This window comes from Drosophila serrata, unplaced genomic scaffold, assembly GCF_035046125.1.
Source record: "Drosophila serrata isolate PLE 108 unplaced genomic scaffold, ASM3504612v1 contig_276, whole genome shotgun sequence".
Classification (NCBI taxonomy): domain Eukaryota; kingdom Metazoa; phylum Arthropoda; class Insecta; order Diptera; family Drosophilidae; genus Drosophila; species Drosophila serrata.
In genome coordinates, this window is record NW_028257174.1 from 4,600,717 (window position 1) to 4,622,879 (window position 22,163).

Genomic DNA, 22,163 nt, shown 5'->3' on the forward strand with positions numbered 1-22,163 from the left:
ACTTAAGAAGCAGGTTTTTTTTTTGTTAAATTAATTTCCTATATCTTATTCTTTATAAATAAAGATTTTAATTGCAATAAAATATGTGTATATATATGAATTCTGGCAATCATTTGCTTTTACGCCTTAGTATATAATAAAACTTAAAATATATGTATTCTAAGTATTATAAATATATATATTGTCATATGCTAATTTTTTGGTTAAATCTTAGTTTTTTTTAAATTCATAACTTAGTTAAAAATACATTGATTTTCATTCGGAAAGTTTTACTGTGCTAGTTTTAAAAGGGCTAACAATTCTGCATACTAAGTTTTAAAATTTAAAAAATTTAATTTTTTTTGTCAAATTTTGACAATTTTAACGATGTAACCCCTGAAAAATTTTGAAAAAAGTCGAATATATGTTTTTTTAACTAGACAGAGCTTGATCGATTCGGCTTTTGATGCTGATCAATAATATATATGATTTATAGGGTCAGAAACGACTCCTTCACTGCTTTAGGTTGAAATTATAATACCCTTGGTACAAAATAGTAGCAAAAAAAAATTAAAAATAATACTTTTTAACCGCAGCCGGTAGGATTCGAACCTACGCTCCCAGAGGGAATCTGATTTCGAGTCAGACGCCTTAACCACTCGGCCACGACTGCTTGATGTCGACTCCCAGCCAAATGCGCTTCCAGACCGAAGGTTCAAAGGTTAATGTTTATCTCGATGATCTTCAGAATTTTTTCAGGATATTCTCCTTATAAAATACTATCATTTTCAAATTTTCATTCATATTTCTAATATAATTTTCCTTGCTTTTGTTCCTGCAATTTGTTTTTTTGTGATTCTTGTTTGTCTGGCATTGCGTAGACCTCACACAGATACACACCAACACCAACAACAACACCAACACCAACAACAACACCAACAACAACACCAACAACAACACCAACAACAACACCAACAACAACACCAACAACAACACCAACATCGACAGACACGCACAAATTATTTACATTTGGCGCTGACGGGAGAGTTCGTTGAACCTTCAACAACCTTTTTTTCGGGTCCGTTTTGCCGGGTTTTTATTTTTGAACAAAATTCGTTTCTTTTTTTTTCGGCTGGCTTTCCTTTACTTTCGTTTGCCCTTCCGTCTGGCTTCCCTAAGTGTGTGTGTGTGTGAGAGTGTGCGTGTGTCTCCCACCCGAAAAAAAAGAGGAAAGGCTCAAAATGTGTCCTGTCTGGTTGCGTTCCTTGGTCCTTTGGCAACATTGCCAGCTTTTTGCTTATCATTGCGGTCAGTGTCCCAGGATACCGGTCGTCCTTTTTGCAATTTTTGGGAATTAAATATGAGTTATTTTAAGATTGAAGCTTTAATGACTTTAGTAACTTGTATTTGAAAGTTTATAATAAATAAATATAAATTTAAAGAATAACAAGGAAGGAAGATAACTTCGAAATTGGATGACTAGGAATTAAAACAATATATGTTGAAAAGCAATAAAGTAATGCCTGCTTTAATTTCATTTTCCTCTATTTTTAACGAATGTTTTGTATGGCAGCTATATAATATAGTAGTCCGATTTCCATAAAATTTTACAAAAAATTCTTGATTAATATATAATAGCTATATATCAAATTTGATGAAAAACTGTTGAAAACTGCAAAAGTTATATTTGTTTTCTTAAAATTTTCCTATCGTTCCTATAGCAGCTATATATATATATATACATATATAGTCAATCGATTCGCCATGCTCCGATTTATATACTAGTAAAATTATATAGAAGAATAAGTCTATAGTTTCATCGGTTGCTCTTAAATTTGTTCCAAAACAAATCTCGCGCACATGACTTTATGATTCCCAACTGGTTCTAACATCCCCGGAACGAAGTGACTTCTACCAGCCAAGTCTCAGAAGAGTGATGTGTTACAAAAGTTGCAAGTCATTGTTTATTAGTGTTCAAAGTTAGTAACTGATCATACATACATACTTACTGGTTATAGATACTTAATGATCATAGTTATTTAATGATTATAATTAATTACTGCTCATAAGTAATGACTGATTATAATTATTTACTGATCATAGTAATCTACTGATCATAGTTACTTAGTGTTCATTGATACCTATTGTTCATAGATAAGTACTGGTCATAGATACTTACTAATCACAGTTACTTACTGCTCATAGCTACATAATGTTAATTGATACTTATTGTTCAAAGTTACTTAATGTTCATAGTTACTGACTGATCATAGTTGCCTACTGATTATAGTTAATTACTGTTCAGAGTTAATTACTGTTTATAGTTACTTGCTGTTGATAGATACTTTCCGATCCTCTACATTTAACAACCGTTTCTCTGGCAGTTATATTATATAGTATTCCAATTTTGTTAAAATTAAAAACTAAATTCTCTAATAATAAGAGATAGCTTTGAATCAAATTAGATAAAAATATGTTATAAACTCTAAAATTTATATTTTTTGTTCTTAATATACAAGATATCTGTTGCTTTCATTGGGGCTTTATAAAAATTATGTTACTTGTTATAAGAAGTTTTTAAAAATAAATAATTATAAAAAGAAATAATAACTTTTATATTTAAACAAGATACATATCTTAAAATTGAGCTTGCTTAGGTGCTTTATAAAAAAAGTATTAACGTAAATATAACAAAATGAATTATATACTTTTATTACAGTTTATAAGAAAATAATTTATCTAAGAAACTTGGCATCATATTATTGTTGCTTGCTTGTTATTTAAACTTTATAAAAGTAATATGAATTATAAAATCATAAATTAAATAAAATAGCAGTGTAACAGTTTTTATAGAATATTTCGAAAACCCATTACGTAACCGACCGTGTGGCCCAATGGATAAGGCGTCGGACTTCGGATCCGAAGATTGCAGGTTCGAGTCCTGTCACGGTCGACATTTGTGTTTCTTTTTTGTTATTTTATTCTCTTCAAAATGTAAGTAAATTGTTATCTCACTTTTTGGGGTTTTGCAATAATAAATATATAAGCAACCTGGCTAATCTTGGCCAATTTAAAGATTTATTGGACTTCTACATGGGTCTCTGGCTTTGGACAAATCAACATGTGGCTGCCACCAGTAGGAGGCTAAACTTTGTTTGCCTTCTTTCTTTTGGCCCAAAAACACTCGGAAAAAAATTGTGGAAAATTATAAAAAAAATTAAAAGTAGTCTAGATTTTTTTAAAGTTTTTAAATTTTGAAAAATAAACTTAATTTTAAGTATGAAAAGTATTAAATGTCAATAAATAATGTATTACTATAATTAATAAAAGTTAATTTATGATAAATGTTGTAGTTGAAGACTATTATTTGCATATATTCTTTATGTTAAAGTATAGATCTTGATTAATTTTTAGAAAAGGTCAATATATTTTGTTGTATCAAGTATTTTTAAATATTAATATAACTATGTTAAGGTTTACACATACCTAGAGTGCTTAAAATCATTAAATATACATTTAAATAGGGTAAATATAGTACATAAATAAAAATTTAAAATGATAAATACCTTAAAATTCAACTATTTTCTTTATTTTCCATATTTTAGTTAAGTTTCTGAAAGCCTGAAATAAATCCAAAATGTGTTAAGTAATTATAAATATATCGATATATATTATTATGTATAATAATTTATATTTCCCATATAATTGAAGTAATTAAACGTTCTTATTTTCCCCAGTGTACCTGCTAGAGTTGTGGCCAAAGTTTTTCTTGTATTATTATTATTTTTTTTGTTCCTAGGGAACCCATTGAGAGTGAGAGGAGCAAGTTTTTAGCAAACGACATGCTGGTCTACAAAGTGGAGGACGACGACGAGGCTGCAATTTATGTGGCGGTCCGGTCCGTCGTCGTGGTCCGCCGCTGTCCGAGAGATCCGAGAGGGCCCACAGTCGTCGGCTTAGCATAATAAACGTCAGAATTAATTGGATTTTAATTGTCTGTTAAGCGCTGAAATTAAGTGCAGCCAAACTAGATTGCAGCGGCAGCGGTGGCAGTGGAAATAAACGTATTGCCAACTTGAAGCTGCTGACTGCTTTATTCAGCCGACGTCGACGAATTGTGGGAGAGGAGGAGGATCTCGGGGAGGAGATCGGAGATCCCCTGGAATAATACCTGATACCGATCTTAACAATGCTCAACCAAGCGACACACACAGAACACACACACTCCCATGTGAGGAGGACTATTTGCATGTCTCTCCTACGGAGCCCCCATTCTTTAGTCTTCAGTCTTCAGTCTTCAGTCTTCAGTCTCTAGTCTCTGGTGGTCTTTTGGCCAATTCTTATGCCGATTCCCAGATATATAGCCTTTAAGTTTAGACCACCTGATGCCGCCGATTGGCCTGATTTTGATTGGCGGGACAACTCCAGCCAGCAAAAAGTTACTAAACAATTTAATAGGGAATTAATAAGCAATTAAACAATAAACTGAAATGTAGCCCATCGATATAGTAAAAACATATGTTAGAGCTAACAAATAATGATTTATAATTTAAATGTCATAGAAAAATTTGGTTTAACTAGGTATATAAAGGATTTATAAAGAAACCTTAATATCATTAAAAGAAATTGATTAAAAAGTTGGTATTACAAAATATTTGAGGTTTTAAGTCTTCATTGCCTTAGGGATTTTTTAAAGCAAAGCAATAAAATGAACAGCGAATTAAATAATATAGAAAAAGCCAAACATTAAGCTTAAATTTCAAATTTTATAAATATTTTTTAAATAAATAAAATTTAAATATTATAAAACATAGAAAGATTGAGAATAATGTTGAAATATGTAGATAATATTTTATTATAGTCTTAGGAATAACATATTTTCATATATTTAATGTAAAAATTAATGGGGAATTAAACAATTAAAGAAAAAAGCTAGACATCGATTAAGCTTATATTTAAACAGAAAAAATATTTTTTAAAGCTTACGAAAAGTGAATAAAAATATAAATATTATAAAAAGTAAGGTTAAACCTAGACATATCACTTATTTAATAAGAAATCTTCATAGCATTGAAATAATGAATTTAAAGTTAGTAATAAAAAATATTTAAGGTTTTAAATCTTCATTGGCTTTTAGAGTTTTAAAATATAAACAATTTTTGGATCTTACAAAAACCATAAATATCATTGAAAAGTAGAGTAAAATTTATGTATATATACTAATTAATTAGGAACCTTCATTTCATAAAAGAATTGAAAAAAAAATTGGTTTACAAAATATAAAGAAAATTATATGAAAGCCTTTAAAGGTATAGGAATTTTTTCGACAAATCGAAGCTTAAAAAACGCATAACTTTGCCAAAAATGCATTAATATTCAATCGGACAGCTTTTCTATACTTGTTTTTATAAGGTTAATAAATCTGCATATTCAGATAAAAATTTAAAAAAATATTTGTTTTTGTTAAATTTTTGACAAATAAGCCCCTCTAAAAATTTGAACAATTTTTTTTAAATTCAATTTTTGTCTGAGATAGCTAGATCGATTCGCCTGTTGATGCTGATCAAGAATAAATATGATTTATAGGGTCGAAAATGATTCCTTCACTAAGTTTTATACTTTTGACTAAAATTATAATACCAAGAAAGAGTATAAAAATACTCTAGAACTATCGCTTGTATTAATTGATTTATTTATTCATTCTAGCACTACAGTATTTTTGCCTTATGTTTATATATCTATTTATATTGTATTCCAATTTTAAAATATTTGTACAGGCTCCTTGTAATAAGTTCTGTTAAGTTATTTATTATAAAAGAAACCTTATGAGTTGCCCTCCTATTATCCTTTCAATTAACCTTATCCTTCGTGTTGCCAGCAACATGTTGCCGTTTGCAACATACTCAAGATTGAGACGCCGCAAAAGTCAAAAACCTACCAAAAACTAAGAGGAAAACACCAAAGAACAAAAAAAAAGAAAAGAAAACGCCAGGCGTTCATCGAACTTTGGCCGCCGGCAGGCAAAAAGGGGACGCCACTGCGTATACGCAATGTCCTGGGCATATCAGCTGTTGTGGCAGGACGCAGGACTTTTGGGGCATTTTGATTTACGCTCAGGCCCAGGAGCAGCACAAGAAGTAGCCAAAGGAAGCCGAAGCAGCAGAGGAACCGAAGACCCAAGGACCCAAGACGAAGACGAAAGTAAAATACGAACAAAAAAAAAAGGTTGAAAGGAGTTCAATGCACTCAATGCCGCCACCGATGACGTTAGGGATAATCCCAAAGCAGGACTCCAGGACCCCACGACTGTCTTGCTGTGAGTGTATATGGACACGCACACGTGCCGGTTATCACTGAGAGAAAATGGTGAGGAGTTTTATAAAGGATAGAGAAATATTTTTAAAAGACTTCTTAGAGATTAGAAAGAATTTATTTTAAAATATAATAATGGAAAGGAGTTTTTATAAAGGATAGAGAGATATCTTTTAAAGATTTTTACAGATTTTAAAGAATTTATTTTAAAATAAAAGAAAAAGAGTTTGCTAACACAATTTTTTAAAAGGCTTTAAGCCTTTAAAAAGTTTAAAAATTTTAACTCATAAAGAGTTGGTTTTTTAAGTTGAAGATATTTTATATAATATAAATGATTATTAGAAAAAGTTAATTAATATATTAAGAATACTAGTTATCGATTGTATCCTTTATAAATTATTATTAATACAATTCTTTCTCTTTTTCTGTTTACCTTTTTATTATACAAATTTTTTTTAGTTCTATTTTGGATGTTTTTCAAAGGTTTTTGAATTATTTTTGAATTTCTTATTATTTATCTTTCCTGAAAGACTTCATTTTTTGAATTTGTTATATAAAATATTTATTTCTTTTATTTCATATATTTTTCTGAAGTTTTTGATTTATTTTCCAGTTTCTTAAAATGTTAATCAGTTAATTTTTATTTGGTATTAAGTTTTATTTTTTTTCAAAACCTTTTCAGACATTTTTAAGTTAATTTTGAGTGGTTATTCAGTATTTTATTCACTTGTTTTAAAAATGTATTTCAAATGTTGTTCACTTGATTAATGGTTCATTTAAAGTTATTTAAGGTTGGTTTTTAGTATTTTTTATTTTATACATAATTATTTTAATTTGTAAAATTATTTGAAATATTTTTGAGTTTATTTTCAGCATTTTCACCAGTTTTTCATTTGTTTTTCGGTTGATTTTCTATTGTTTTTTATATTTATATTTTTTTATTGGTTATTTTCTTTCAGTGCACCTATCCCGGATCCTGTTGGCATCCTGCGGGGGGCCATTGGCTTTTTGGGCTTCGCCGTCGGCGGGTCGGCAGTTTCGGCGTCTTCTTCGTAGGGCTTCGGACTTTTCGGCTCGCCGGCTTTTATTTTATGCCATTCCGTTTTCGGGTGTCAATGTCCTGCGTGTCCTGTGTACATATATATATATCAAGTATATATATTTATATATATATATGTGCGAGAAAAAAAGCGCTCGATTCGCGCTGCGTTCTGCGTTACGCTCGTCACATTTTATTAGCCCGTTTTGCAGGCTGCAGGACATTGAACGTCTGTCTCCCTGCGCGAGTCCTTTGTGTCGCAATAAATAACACACACATCACTGTGACTGTGTGTGTGTGTGTGTGTGTGTGTGCGAGAGTGTGTCCTTTTCCCTGCTTATTTTTGTTTTCTTCGCCTGCTTGTTATTTGTATCCTTTTTTTTTTGCTCTTTATTTTTGGGTTTAAATGTTGTAAGTGCATTGAACTGCCGGCCGCCTCCTTAACGCTTTCGTATATTTGTACATACATATATTTTTCAGTGTGGGGGCGATCTGTGCTTGAAGTCCGTGAAGGATATATATATATATATATAATACTGATCTGATACTCTTTTTTTCTAAGGAATATACATGTATATACAGAAAGGAGGAATTTTTATGGGAAATATTTGTATATTTTAATATATTTTATCTATTGTAATAGGTTTTATTCTGGAAAGATTTTATTCGGTTTTTTGAGATCTTACATAGAGATGATAAAGAAAGAAAGTAGTTGTATTTGTATAATTTACTATATATTTAGTTATTTTTATATTATTTATTTTAATAAAAAGAATTAATTTGTAGTGCTTTATTTCTTGTTTATTTTATTTATGTAGGATATAAATATTGTAAAAGTTTTTTATATCAGATTTAACAGATTTTATTTCGAATTTTAAAGAGCTTGTTTAAAGGTTTTATTTTTATAGTAAAGTTAGTACTTCTATTAAATATCTTTATATATTAAAGAAATAATTTAGTGTTTTATTTAATACTTTTTTTATTTTTTGTAGGAAATATTTACTGCAAAAGGTAAAACCTTTTGTAGATAGATTTTAATTAGAAATTTTTATAGGTTTACTTGAAGGTTTTATTTTAATGTTGAGTATATATTTTCATTTATTAGATTTATATATTTTAAAAAATCACTTTTTAGTGTTTTATTTAAGCATTTATTTTATTTTTTTATAGGAAATAATTATTGTAAACAATATTATTTCCAGAGAGATTATATTTTTAATATTTAGGAGCTTACTAAATAACTTTTTTATAGCTATTTTTGAGGATTTAAATACTTTTTTAACATGCATTTATATATTATAAAAACACACTTTTTAGTGCTTTATTTAAGCCTTTTTTTTATTTTTTTATAGGAAATAATTACTTCAAAAGGTTTTTAATTATAAAAACATGTTATTTTAAATTTATAAAAGCTTACTAGATGCTTTTTTTCAATAGTTATTTTTATTTAACATTTATTTATATATTAAACAATTACACTTTTAAGAGCTTTATTTAAGTAATTTATTTATATTTTCTTTTTAAACTTAAGTTAACTATTTTTTAGGGTCTTTCACATTCGTCTGAACCCTTCGTTGTGCCTTTCCTGTCAAAGGTTTTTGTGTGCGAGGCAGTTTTTTTGATCAAACAATGGGCTCCTCGCCCTCACATAAATATCTATATATATATGTATATATATCCCCGCAGGACCGTTATCCCAGGACCTTTCGGCGGATTAGGGCCGTGACAAGTGCGAAAAAGAGGGTGCAAATAAAATGAAGGAGAAAAGGTATCAGGATCAGGGAGATCGCTGGCAGCTGTCCTTCGTCCTCTAACGGGAACACTTAACCCTAAGCATATTTTCGGCGTTTCTTTTTTACATTTTATGCACTTTTCCTGCACTTTTATATATAGTATTTTTATTATTTGTTTTGTTTTGTTTTTTTTTTTTTTTTTTTTTTGGGAGGGCGCTAATGATGATGAAGCGAGGATGGAGAGGAGGAGGGGGAGTGTGGCACCGAGTTGTTGCAACAACTGTCTCCTTGATGCGTCCTTCAGGAGCTCTCTGGCGCATGACTTTTGCCTTCTTTCTGCCAACTTTTCAGTTTCAGCAAAATAACAACAAAAAACCTTGGAAAAATACTGCGTTATTTTCTACTCCCTACTTGTATTGTTTTTTTTATTATTATTTTCCCTTCTTTTTTTTATTATTATTATATTCCTTTTTTTTTTGCATATTTTTGTTGTTGTTTGTTTGTGATTTTTTTTCGGAGGAGTTACAGGCAGGCAGAGGCAGTCGGCGACTTTGTCTATGCTGCAAAAGAATGCCTTTGGGGCATTTAGATAAAAAATACATGAAGGAGCCAAAGCCAAGCCAAAAGGATACTAAAAAACAGATGGGTAACCAGGGGCCAGGCGGCGGGAGGGGAGGGGAGAGGCCTGCCTGCATATTGCACTTGAGAGAGAGAGAGAGGGAGAGAGAGAGAGAGAGAGAGCTCAACAACAACTGAATAAAAAATATAACAACAAAAAAATACAAGAACAAATTTAACAAAAAATATAGCAACAAAAAAAATATAACAACAAGAAAAGTAACAACGGAAAATTGTGAAAAAATCACAAGACGCACATAAAATGTGAAAGAGAGAAAAAAAAACGTTGTAAAAAGGGGGGAAAAGGCGAAAAGTGTAATAGAATTTGTCAAGGGAAAAGGGGGTAAAGGCATTTCCATTTGCTTATTGTTGTTGCCGCTGTCATTTTGTTTTGTTGTATTTTATAATTTATAGAATTATGCAAAAGCACCTCAGCTTCGCTGGCAACAAATGCACGAATATTTTTTTGTGCAAAAAAATATAAATATAGAGACTAAAAACGTGGAAATGAAGGCTTTTCTATAGGATATTTTCTTTAAAATATTATATATTATTATATTATATAAAAAGCTAGGCATTATTAGCTTGATTTGAAGTTAATTTAATTAATATAACTATAATATATAATATTACTATAATAATTGTAAGTAATTGTAACTAAATTTATAAAGAGAACATGCAGATAGCTAGCTTAATAAAGTAAAATTAATAAAACCAATTAAATAACATATATAAAACAAATGTAAATTGAGTATTAAGAAAATGTGACCAGCATTAAATACTTTTTGGTATGATTAAATAAAATCAAATTAAGAATAATAGTAAAGATTTTAAGACGGCAATATAAGCTATTATTGAGGTTAAATGAACTCTTAAACCTAGTTCCTCTTAAGTAAACATAATATTCCTATACTACCTTTTATAGCTCTTAATTATTTTCATTGATTTTCTTATTTTTCCCTCAAATAAGTAAATTTAATATTAAATATATCCCCAGAAATTTAATTAACCTTAAAGAGTGTCTCAGTAAGAACTTCCTTTAGAGAACTCTTAATCCTTAATTCTATTTAATAATCATATTTAATAATCTACCTTCTATTACTCTTAATTCTTTCCCTTTATTTGACATTATTAAACTAAAAAATATATATATTATTGAAAATTAACCCCAAAAATTTATTTAACCTTAAAGAGTGTCTCAGTAAGAACTTCCTTTAGAGAACTCTTAATCTTTATTTCTATTTAATAATCATAAAATGCCTTTACTACCTTCTATAACTCTTAATTCTTTCCTTTTATTTGACATTATGAAATTCCAAAAAAATATAATATTGAAAATTAACCCAAAATTCTCTCTGTCTTAGTAAGGACTCCCTTTAGAGAACTCTTAATCCTTATTTATTTTTAATAATCATGAAATTCTTATATTACCTTCTCTAATTCTTATTTATTTTTCTTTAATTCGACTTTTTTAAACTCTAAAAAAATGTTATGTTAAAAATTCCACCCAAAATGTAACCAACCTTAAAGTCTTTCTCTCTCCTGCAGTAAGGACTCCCTTCAAGGACCTGACCGAATAATGTCATCCTGGACTCCAACTCATATGCAATGTCTATAAAACCCCAAACCCAGAGACAAACACACAATGTCGTTGTCGCCCGGGCTAATCTACAGCAATTTTTACGCTTTTCACAAGAAAATCCACAAAAAAAAAATGAAAATAGCAAGAAAATCAAGAAGAAAATCGGCAGAGGGGGGGAAAAAGAAAGAAAGAGACTTCCCCCTCTCTTTCTCCAAAATGAAAAGAAAGAAAACTTTGGACTTTGAATGCCCCGGAATTTTCCTTTTCATCAGCTTAAAAGCCTGGCGCAAGGATAAGGAGAATGGGAATGGGAAAGGAATTATAAGTGGGATGGGGAGGGGGAAAGAAGAAGGGGGAAGAAAGAGAGTAAAAGAAAGCGGAATGGGAATATCCAATGATGATGAAAGATACATTTGTAGCGCACAGATACGCGCTACTTTTATTTTCCATCTTGTGAACTGTGTGTGCATCTCAAAGATGCCGCCGTCGTCAACCTCTGTTTTTTTTCTCAGTTTTCCCATTTTCCATACTTCCCTTCCCCTCCCCCCCCCCCTGATATTATTTATGTAAGTATATATTTTGTTGTATATATTTTTTTGTGCATTGTCAACGCTTTGGGAGTCGTCGTCGTCGCCTCATAATCCGTTATTAATTGCCCAACGACATGTTACCAGGGCCAAAAGAGGAGGGGTCATACGGCCAACAGCCGAGGGATTGGCCAGCTATCCGATAGATAAACCCAAAACACGGCTACAAAATTTGTAATAAATTGGGTTTGAAATATTTTAAATCAATTAAATAAATATTGAAAATAGGTAATTAAATTTATAGATATATATAGATATAATAAATATAGATATATATAGATATATATATATATATATATATATATATATATATATATATATATATATAGATATAACAAATTGGGTTTAAAATATTTTAAGTCAATTAAATAAGTATTGGAAATAAGTAATTAAATTTATAGATATATATAGATATAATAAATATAGATAAATATATATAAATATAGATATATATAGATACATATATATAGATATAACAAATTGGGTTTAAAATATTTTAAATCAATTTAATAACTATTGAATAAAAGTAATTGATCTTAAAGATACTTGTATCTAAGGCTTAAATACTTTTTAAAATATATTGTATTGATAAATATCTTAGGGATTAACTTTCAAGACTTTAAAATATTTATGAAGTACCCTTAGAGTCTTTTTTAAAGGAAATAAAATATTTAAATAACTTAGTAATTTAATGAAAATATATTTAGGGAGTTTTGTAAAGATAATCAACTAAATAAATATATTAAAAATAACAAATAAACTAACTTTGATAAGCCAAAGTTTATATATTCTTGCAGTTTGTAATAAAATTATAGGATTGTATTAAAAATCGATCATAGTTAAGTTTAAAATATTCGCTTTTTATGAATCAATATTTATCGATATTTTAATATAACAATTTTTCGACAAATCAAAGCTTAAAAAATTCATAACTAAGTCAAAAATGCATCAAATTTAATTCGGAAAACTTTTCTATGTTAGTTTTTAATATGTTTATAAATCTGCATACTTAATTTAAAATTTTAAAATCTTTAAATTTTTTTCAATTTTTTTTTTATAATTTTAACCATAAAACCCCTTAAAAAATTGTGAAAAATTAAAAAACTAAAAATTTTTGCCTAAGATGGCTAGAAAGATTCGCCTGTTGATACTGATCAAGAATATATATGAAATATAGGGTGGGAAATGCCTCCTTTAATGAGTTCGAAGCTTCTAACTAAAATGAAAATACCCTAAAAGGTATAAAAATAGGTATAAATTTATGCAAATATTTTTATATGACTATCAAAATTTTAAAATCTCATAGCTAAGCCAAAAAGGCATTAATTTTAAATCGGAAAACTGTTCTGAGCAAGTTTTTAATAGGTTTATAAATCTACATACAATTTAAAATTTAAAAAAATTAAATTTTTTTCTCAATTTTCCTCCCAAATTTTAACCATAAAATCCCTTAAAAATGGTTGAAAAAAATTAAAAAATTATTTTTTCTACAAATCCTTAGATTGACTCGATTTTTGATGCTGATCAAGAATATATTTGATTTATAGGGTCGGAAATGATTCCTTCTATGGGTTTTAAGCTTTTGAGTGAAATTATAAAACCCTGCAAGAGTAAAATAATAAAGTACTCGAAAATTAGTTAAGACATTTATTAAATTTAACTCTGACTTTAAGATATAGTTCTAAGTTGTTTTCATGATTAATTGTACTTAAAAATATTAAAAAAATACGTCTAACTAAAAATTCTACATAATTACTACACAAAAGCGACAAAAATACTAAACAAAAATAATAAAAATATATTAAAAAATACTCCACCTTAAATTAAAACTAATTTTTGATTCCCCCATGACATTTTCTCTTTGTGCATATACTTTTTGTATCTTTTGTCAAACATAAACTCGAAAAAAGGAGGTTTTGCAATTGCATCTACAAGTGTGTTGCAATGTATCTGTATCTGTCAGTTTTTGTATCTATGTGTATGTTCTGTTTGCCATATCGGTTTCTTCTGCTGTTCTTCTTCTATATTTTACTCCCCCCTTCTCGTCCTCTTCGTTTTCTCCTTATTCTACGTAATTTATTTACTCAAAACACGCAAAATTATTTTATGCAAATGATTTCTCAACGTTTTCACTTGCCAAGAGTTGAGTCAGCTAACCCTTCACAAATATATATATATTTGTATATATTTATATATATATATGTATCCTCCCCCGCGATATAGTACAAAAAACCGATCCCTTTTAACCCATTCTTTTTCTGACAGTTTTGTAGTCTGCCATTGAAGGGGTTAAGAGAGGCGTGGCCCGCAGAGGGGCGTTTACAAAACTATTGGAGGGAAATGAGTGCTCATTTTATTTATTTTAAAGGGTTACATTTTATTATATTGAAGAAGAAAAAATAGTTAAAGACTTTCTCTTTAAAGGGTATTCTTTTAACTATAAAATTTGTGGAGTTCTCGAACTATTTCCAGCTAGAAACAGTTGGGAATTATAGTTAAAAAAAGTTTATTGATTGATTTTCCTTTCCTACTAACTCTTTTTGAACTCCGTGCGAGTTCAAAGCCTCGGCAAAGATATCTGATGACTTTTTGGTTCTGCCTCTCCTTCCAATTTAACCCACATTTGTCACCTGTTAACACCTGGCTATATTGCCGAAATAATTACGAGAAAAAAAACTCCACTCGAATTGTGACAATTTCCAGTTAAAACGAAAGATGAATCGTTGGTCAGTTGCACAAACACAATCGAAGTAAAGGAAAAAAATATAAAACAGCAAGGCAATTTCAACATAAAAAGTAACAACAATTTATATGTAAAAAAAGAAGCTATACAAATTAATAAAAATAAAGAAAAAAGAAGTAACAATTTATGGCGTGGCCAAAAGTGAAAATCGTTTGGTCACCAAAGAAGGTCAACATAACTTTTGGCTCTTCGTGTGAAGTATCTATCAGATACATAAATTAGATGCATGCGTCACCCGGTCGAATTTGTATTTGCATTTTTTTTTGCACATAATTTTACATTCGATTTCCTCAATTAGCCGGCTCAGGAGCAGCTGTGCAAATTTTTTATACTCTTAGTTATTTTTTCTTTATTTTTTTGCGATGAGCCGATGGGCGGCAAAGTCGATTAATCAACGCAAGGCTTCTTCGGTCCGAATTTGGGTCAAACTCGTTCGTTTGTGCGGTCGTTTATCTCGCTGGTGACCAACCGAAATCAGCCCAAAAAAAATAAAAGAAGAAGATATATCCAAAGCTAGGAGAAGGGTTTTTATTAGAGGTATTTTAATACCCTTTCTTAGGTTATAAGGGGTAGGAAATTAAGACAAAGAAGGTAGAGTTTGATCAAGATAGTTAGAACTTACAGTTTAGATAGTTAAGAACTTTATATTTTGAAGGTCTTAAATATGATATTTCAATATTTAATGTTAAATGTATTTCTTATTGTTTTATATTTTATTTTTATTTAACGAATTGTGCTGTTTTATATTTTTTGAGAAATAATAATAAATATTTCTTGGGTAAATATACTGGTATCAATTCTTAGATCTTCTAGCTTAAAATTAAATTAAAAACATTAAAACCTAAAACGAAGTGATTTTTTAAAGAAATAAATATGGTAGAAGTGTTTTTTTTAGGTATTTTAATACCCTTCCCTGGGTTAATAGAGTTAAGAACCAAAGGTTATGGAGGTAGAGTTCGTTAAAGATTTTATGTTTGAATCTTTATATATTCTAGGTTTTAAAGATGTTCTTTAGGCATTTTATATTAAATTTCTTTCTTACTGTTTAATAATTTATGTATGTTTAGAGAACTCTGATCTTTTATATTGCTTAAAAAAAACATTTATAAATAATGTCTATATATATACAAATTTAATTAGAAGTTCGAAGATTTGTTGATGGTTTTTTGACATTAAAATCTTTAAAACTCTGTCAAACGTAGCTTTTTTTCGTTATAAACTAAACCTGGATAATTTTTTGAAATAGTAGATACATAAATAATATTAAATGCAATACAAAAAATATAGTCTTTTAAAGTTAAGTAAGGTTATTTGTATCACCTTTACTCTATAAGGTTTTTACCAATTATTATAAAAGTTATTCCGCTTTCAAAAGGTAAACCCTTAACTTTGACCCCTTAAACCCCTTATATTCCTCTAGATTTTTATACATTTCCTAAAACTAAGTGTATTTAAAACTTCTTTGATTATTCCTTATTTTTTTCTGATTTTTTTGCTCCGATTTCTTGTTGTCGATTTGCGCAAGTTGTCGTCGCTTGTTGCTTGTCTATCACTCACTTAGCATCTGGCAAATGCTTGCCGCGTTTTCTGGGGCCTTTTTATTTTTCGGTCTAACTGCCTCTTTTGGGGCGGGTTCAATGTTCGACAGATAACATAGAAGAGTTCCTTGCCCTCCCTAAGCCCCCCTCTACCACTTCCACCATCTCCAAAACCCTCTTTTCAAGTTGAAGAATCTAATCTCAAAGTGAAAAGTCGTTGCGCCTTTAGTTTTTTGTAATTTTTTTAAAGGTCTTTTTGTTTATTTTTTGCGATTTTGGTTGGGTTCAAAGCTCAGCGGGTGGCACTAGCTTAAACGCCTTTAAAATTCAATCAATATAAGGTTAATTACATTGCCAATTTGTTGCTCTTTGGCGAAACTTGTAGCAACAAAACAAATGGGGAAAAGAACAAAAGAAACGGACAAGAAAATATAAACTAAAAGAAATACTTGCGAAATATTCATAGAAATAAATCTTATAAAAATTGAAGTAAATGTAGTATTTTTTATTATTATTTTATTAAAGGAATTAAGACATTTAAAAAGGTTTTTCAGTTTCATTAAACCTGAAATCGTAAATAAATTATATAAAACAGCTTAAGAATACTGAAAATAGTTACCAAAAATTAATTCAGTAAAGAGAATATTGTATTTATATTCAGAAAGCAATTAAATCCTTTTTAAAATCAAAAAAAATAATTTTAAATTGTTTAAAATTCAACCTATGTACTTAAATTAAAAATAAAAGTTCTAAATATATCGTTTTAATCTTCAAAAAAACATGTTTTCCAACCGCAGCCGGTAGGATTCGAACCTACGCTCCCAGAGGGAATCTGATTTCTAGTCAGACGCCTTAACCGCTCGGCCACGACTGCTTCGTGATCACCGATCGCCCGAATACCCTATTTAAGACCCATATACAACCGATCTTTAATATATATCCGCAGATACTGAAGTATCTTAGTCAAGCAAAAATAATTGAAAGTCATGGCAAAGCATTTTTCTTTGATAAATATATATATATATATAAAATAGCAATAACTTTGTTTTATATACTCCATTTAATTTAATATGCTTTTTTTTTAAAGAGTTCTAAATATATCTATCTTAACCCTCTTAGAAGTTCGTAGTATGGTTTAGGTAATGTATCAACTGCTTAGCTTATTTTATTCTTCTTCCACTGATAATTCCTTTCTTTAGGAACTTTCTTCTTTTATATTAAATAAATTAACTTATTTATTAATTTGAAAAAAAGTTAATTTTCTATCTTCGCAGCCGGTAGGATTCGAACCTACGCTCCCAGAGGGAATCTGATTTCTAGTCAGACGCCTTAACCGCTCGGCCACGACTGCTTCTTGATCGAAGATCGTCAATGGCCAAAGTATGTGAAACGGAAAACAAGTTTGGTTTCGGCGAAGATCTATTATTATAGCCACAAAAACAAAAAAAAACAACAATAAAAAGCTGCATAAATAAAGTGGTGACAATGATAAAGGTAGTTTAAGTATCTGAAGAGGTATAAAAATGTATCTGTTGGTTTGAAGTTCAATATATAGCTAACAGAAGATAAAGTTGAGATACTTTTCTACTGAATGGAATTACGTATTTACCTTTGATTAAATTATTATATAATTAAAAACTTATAAGGATTTTATTTTATATAACTATATTTAATTTGTAACAACGTTTTGTATACAAAAATCTTTAATAGTAATATATTTAATTTAAAACATTTTTTCAGATATGTAAAGTTCATTGCTCTTTTTTGAAGGTTGGTTATATTAGAAATGATAAATAAATATTATTAAAAATACGTTCCTAGGTTTCATTAAAAACTTTTGATATTATAAATAGTAAATTACTGTATAATAATTTATTAATATTATTTGGTGATGTATGTACCATAAGTAATATATTAAGTCTCAGTATAAGGTAATTCTTCCCTGAAGAATACCTTTACTACTTTCATAGACCAATATCTTAATTTGTAGCTCATTTATTAACCTTTAAATATGTTTAAAAATTATGTAAATTATATGATTCCGATGTCCCTGGAATTACCACATTAATTTTACCAACATACTTATGCAATTATCTTCCGATCAGTTAGCTTTCACAAGCCCAACTTTGATCCAAAAAAACTATATATATATATATATTTAAACAACATGATATTATTACAAAGAAAATATTTTGGGTTTGGCCACCCAAATAATCAGATACAAATAAAGATACAGATACAGATACAAAATTTGGCGAAATAGTTTGTCCAAAAAACACAATTTATTACCCCGAATTGTGAGGGTTTTGCGAGTGATTTTAAGCAGATATCGGGCAAAGAAACATTAAATCTAATATGCTACGCAGGGAAATAGAAAGCAAGACGAGGCGAAAATTAAAAAAATAAGACAAAAAAAAAGAAACCAAATTAAGCTGGCGATGAGCAAAAAAGATTTTTGCAAACATTTTGACCTTTTTTGGTTCATTGACTTTGTTGCTCTGTTTTCCTTTATTTATATATATTTTTTTTGGGTTTCTCTAGTGCCTTAGTGAGCTTGTCCCTATAAACGTATCTATCCATCTGACTATCTATCAAATTTGCTTAAATTTTAATTTTTTTTGCTAACAAGATTTTGTTCGGTTTTCGCAATGTTTTTGGTATTTTTTTTTTTGTTTAGTTTTGAGTTGGCACATAAAAATTAATTAAAAATCATAAAAGAAAGCGCCGTTAGTTGGCCTCCCAGTGGGGTGGAGGTGGTGGCAGGGAGGGAGAGGGGAGGGGAGGTGCTGCGCAGGTTCAACGTATCTATGTATCTCATGGATATACAACACGCACAAAGTTGACTCAACTCAAGCCCAAGTTCAACGCTCTACGCACTCTCTTATGTGTGTTTGATAATACCCTAAACCGAATTTTGTTGCGGGACACGGTATATTAGTTATTAGATGGGTTCTTCAATTAATTTTTAAGCTAACTTAAATTTATTTTTTTATTTATATTAAATGTATGCTTAATAATATTACACATTTAATAGGAAACTTCCTTAAAATAGATTGTAGATCATTTGGCAACATGTTTATGGCCACATTTACTGGAAAACATATATGTTTAGAAACATTTTGCTTGTTTTTTTAGTGGGTTAAATTTATTCTTTTAAGTATTTAAGGAAGAAATAATATTTAAATTAAATATAAGTACTAAATAAAAGAAATAAAAACAAACTAAAATTATTTTAAAGAGTTTCTAAGACAGGCGTCTCTTTTTCCTTTATACCCAACATATTCCAATAAATAAATATATTAAATATAATATAATTTTTACAAATATTTTTTTAAAGAAAAACCTTTTAAAAAATATGTTATCGATATATGCATCATAAATTATAACCCTTATCAATTTTTACAAATATTTTGTTAAATCAATTGCTTTTAAAATAAATTATCGATCAGTTGGCAACATGTTGCTGGCCACATTTGCTACTAAACATATTTCCAGCAACATTTGCTTATGCATTTTATTGGGTTATATTTGCTTTTTGTTAGTTTTTAAATAAAAAATACTTTAACATGTAAATTTTTAGGTATTAGTATTAAACAATAGTATTAAATAACACCAAACAAAACTGGATAATAATAATTTCAAGAGCTTTTAAGACTATACTTTCTGTATATTTAGTTTATCCTAATAACTTTCATAATTAAACATGTTAAAATTAATTATAATATAAATTTGTTCTTTAGTAATTTTTTAATTTTCCACATATAATATATATCACATTTTGTATTATTTAGATAGAGCATTCAGTTTTCTTTGTCGGAACTCTTAAGTTTCCTTTCTCCAAAAGTATTTCAATGTTTTTTTTTGTGCTTGTATTTGTGAGCTACTCACGCACTTTGCCCTTGACAATGAAAATGCCAAAAATACCCCAAATATATATATATATATATAAATATATACAGATATACAAACATATATATATTTCTAATATATATAAACGAAAAAAAGGGCAGCCGGTTTCGGGTCTACGGCCTTTGCTTTTCAAAGTGCGTCGCTCTTTCTTCGGGTTCAAAAACACTTTGACAAGAAAATACACAATATATATAAAATATATATATATATATAGTTAGTGGGAGCAAAATAATCAATAAGTTGACTGCAAGTGGCAGACGAAGCGGCAGAAATGATGCTTTTCGCCTTGCCTTGCGTCGCATCTAATTAGAAATTTAAGACGAGGCCTCCTTTGGCAGGATGCCTTGCCAGCTTTCGGTGTCTATTATTTTAGCATTGCTCAAAATAATCATTTATCTTCTTAATCGCTGTCTTGTCACAAGGGAGTGGGGAGTGGGGGGGGGGGGGAAGGAAGGATTCAGGATGTCCTGGCAGCTGCCAAATGTTTTGTCTGCCGCCGCCGCCGCCATCGTATTTTTCGGCTTACTCTGCCGTTAAATTAGAGGCAACTGAAAACTATGCAGCCGGAGCTGTCTAAAGCTGCCACACTTCACTCAAACTAAAACCCCTGTTTTTGCCCCTTATCCCCTTTTATATCCTTATAACCTTAGAGTCCTGCCTCAAAGTCTGGTCTTTTAGCTGTAGCTCTTGGGCCAGTTCCTGGGCGGAAAGAAGTGTAGAAAAATTATAACTAACTAATTATAAGGTTTAACAATATATTTTCCAGGGTTTTTTTTATATTTAAATATTTGTTTCATTAAGTAATTTTAAGGAAGTTTAGGTATTGGTTTCAATATTTCATTGTCCTTTGGCGGCCTTAAGTTGTCTCTTCATTTTATTGTTTGACACCTTTGTCTGCTTTTGCTTTTCTTAGCCTTATTTTAATTCCCTTTTTCGCCTCCTTTTATTCTTCTTTATTTCCCTTTCTTTATTTTCTTTATTTTTTTATCACACTTTTGTTGTTGCCTTGTCTTCATCTTGTTGTGTTGCGTTTTATTTTTGGCTTTTGTTTTGTTATATATTTTTGGTTTTGTTTTTTTGTTATCACGCTTGTTAATGTCATTTTGTCCTTGTGCCGCCAGCTGTTCGTCCTTTTTGTACCGCGCCTTATTAGCCGCCATTAACACTTTTGCATGACCCCCCCACAGACACCACCGAAATACCCCCCTTTTACCCTCTATATGTCTCAATGTCTTTCCAAGGAAATAACCCGCTTTTCTGAACGAATTCCCTAAATACCCTGGAAATTATAGTAAATATATATTTAAAAATATGAATTACTGTGTAAAACTATATATATATTCTTTAAATTTATATAATATGTATATAATAGATAATTATTCCCCACTAATATCCCCCAAATCCAGGGTATCAAATGAAGTTGTCTTTCGTTTCTGGATGGCTTTTCCAGGGAAAAGAGTGTGGCTGAGAAATCCGCGCATTTTGTCTTTGGTTCGTGTTTCGTCGCCTCATTTTGCTTGCAGCATTTTGGGGCACTTTAGCCCCCCCCCCCCTGGAACCCACCCCCTTCCCCCTTTCAAAAAAGGCAAGAGCATTTATGCCTCGTCGCCTTGTCGCCTCGTTGCTGTTGTTGTTTGATTTTGGACATCCTTTCTAGAAAGGATTTTCTTTGTCTGGCGACGCTTGTTGCTGGCTAATTAAAAAGCATCTTCCATTTGCGGGATATTTTCAAGGAGAAATCATAAGTTTGGAGGTATTTTAGGTAGATTTAAGCAGACTAAAATATGTACTTACAGATGAGAAAAAAATCATAAACAATAAATAAATTCACAATTACAAAAAAATATACAAAAGACAGCTATCTTAGGGAACCGGAAGTTTAATTATCTTGCAATTAGAAATTAAATTATAAGATCGTTTAGAATATCTGTCTATCTATATATCTATCTAATATTTAAAATATTTGAATTCTTTGGAACAATTTTTAATGATATTTTTATGACAATTTTATTTAAAAATTAAAGTTTCAAAAACTCATAACTATGCCAAAAAATAATTAATTTCAAAACGGAAAGCATTCATATGTTAGATTTTATTAGAATAATAAATCTGCATACTCAATG

At 29.7% G+C, this 22,163-nt stretch overlaps 4 non-coding genes across 4 annotated transcripts; 1 reads left to right on the forward strand and 3 right to left on the reverse strand.

Annotated features, from left to right (window-relative positions):
* Positions 1 to 570: 570 nt before the first annotated feature.
* TRNAS-CGA (transfer RNA serine (anticodon CGA)) lies at positions 571 to 652 on the reverse strand. Its single transcript has one exon. It is a non-coding gene; the product is annotated as a tRNA-Ser (tRNA).
* Positions 653 to 2,859: 2,207 nt separating this feature from the next.
* Positions 2,860 to 2,932, forward strand: TRNAR-UCG (transfer RNA arginine (anticodon UCG)). Its single transcript has one exon. It is a non-coding gene; the product is annotated as a tRNA-Arg (tRNA).
* Positions 2,933 to 16,923: 13,991 nt separating this feature from the next.
* On the reverse strand, positions 16,924 to 17,005 carry TRNAS-AGA (transfer RNA serine (anticodon AGA)). The gene has a single exon. It is a non-coding gene; the product is annotated as a tRNA-Ser (tRNA).
* A 395-nt stretch (positions 17,006 to 17,400) lies between these two features.
* Positions 17,401 to 17,482, reverse strand: TRNAS-AGA (transfer RNA serine (anticodon AGA)). The gene has a single exon. It is a non-coding gene; the product is annotated as a tRNA-Ser (tRNA).
* Between the last annotated feature and the right edge of the window lie 4,681 nt (positions 17,483 to 22,163).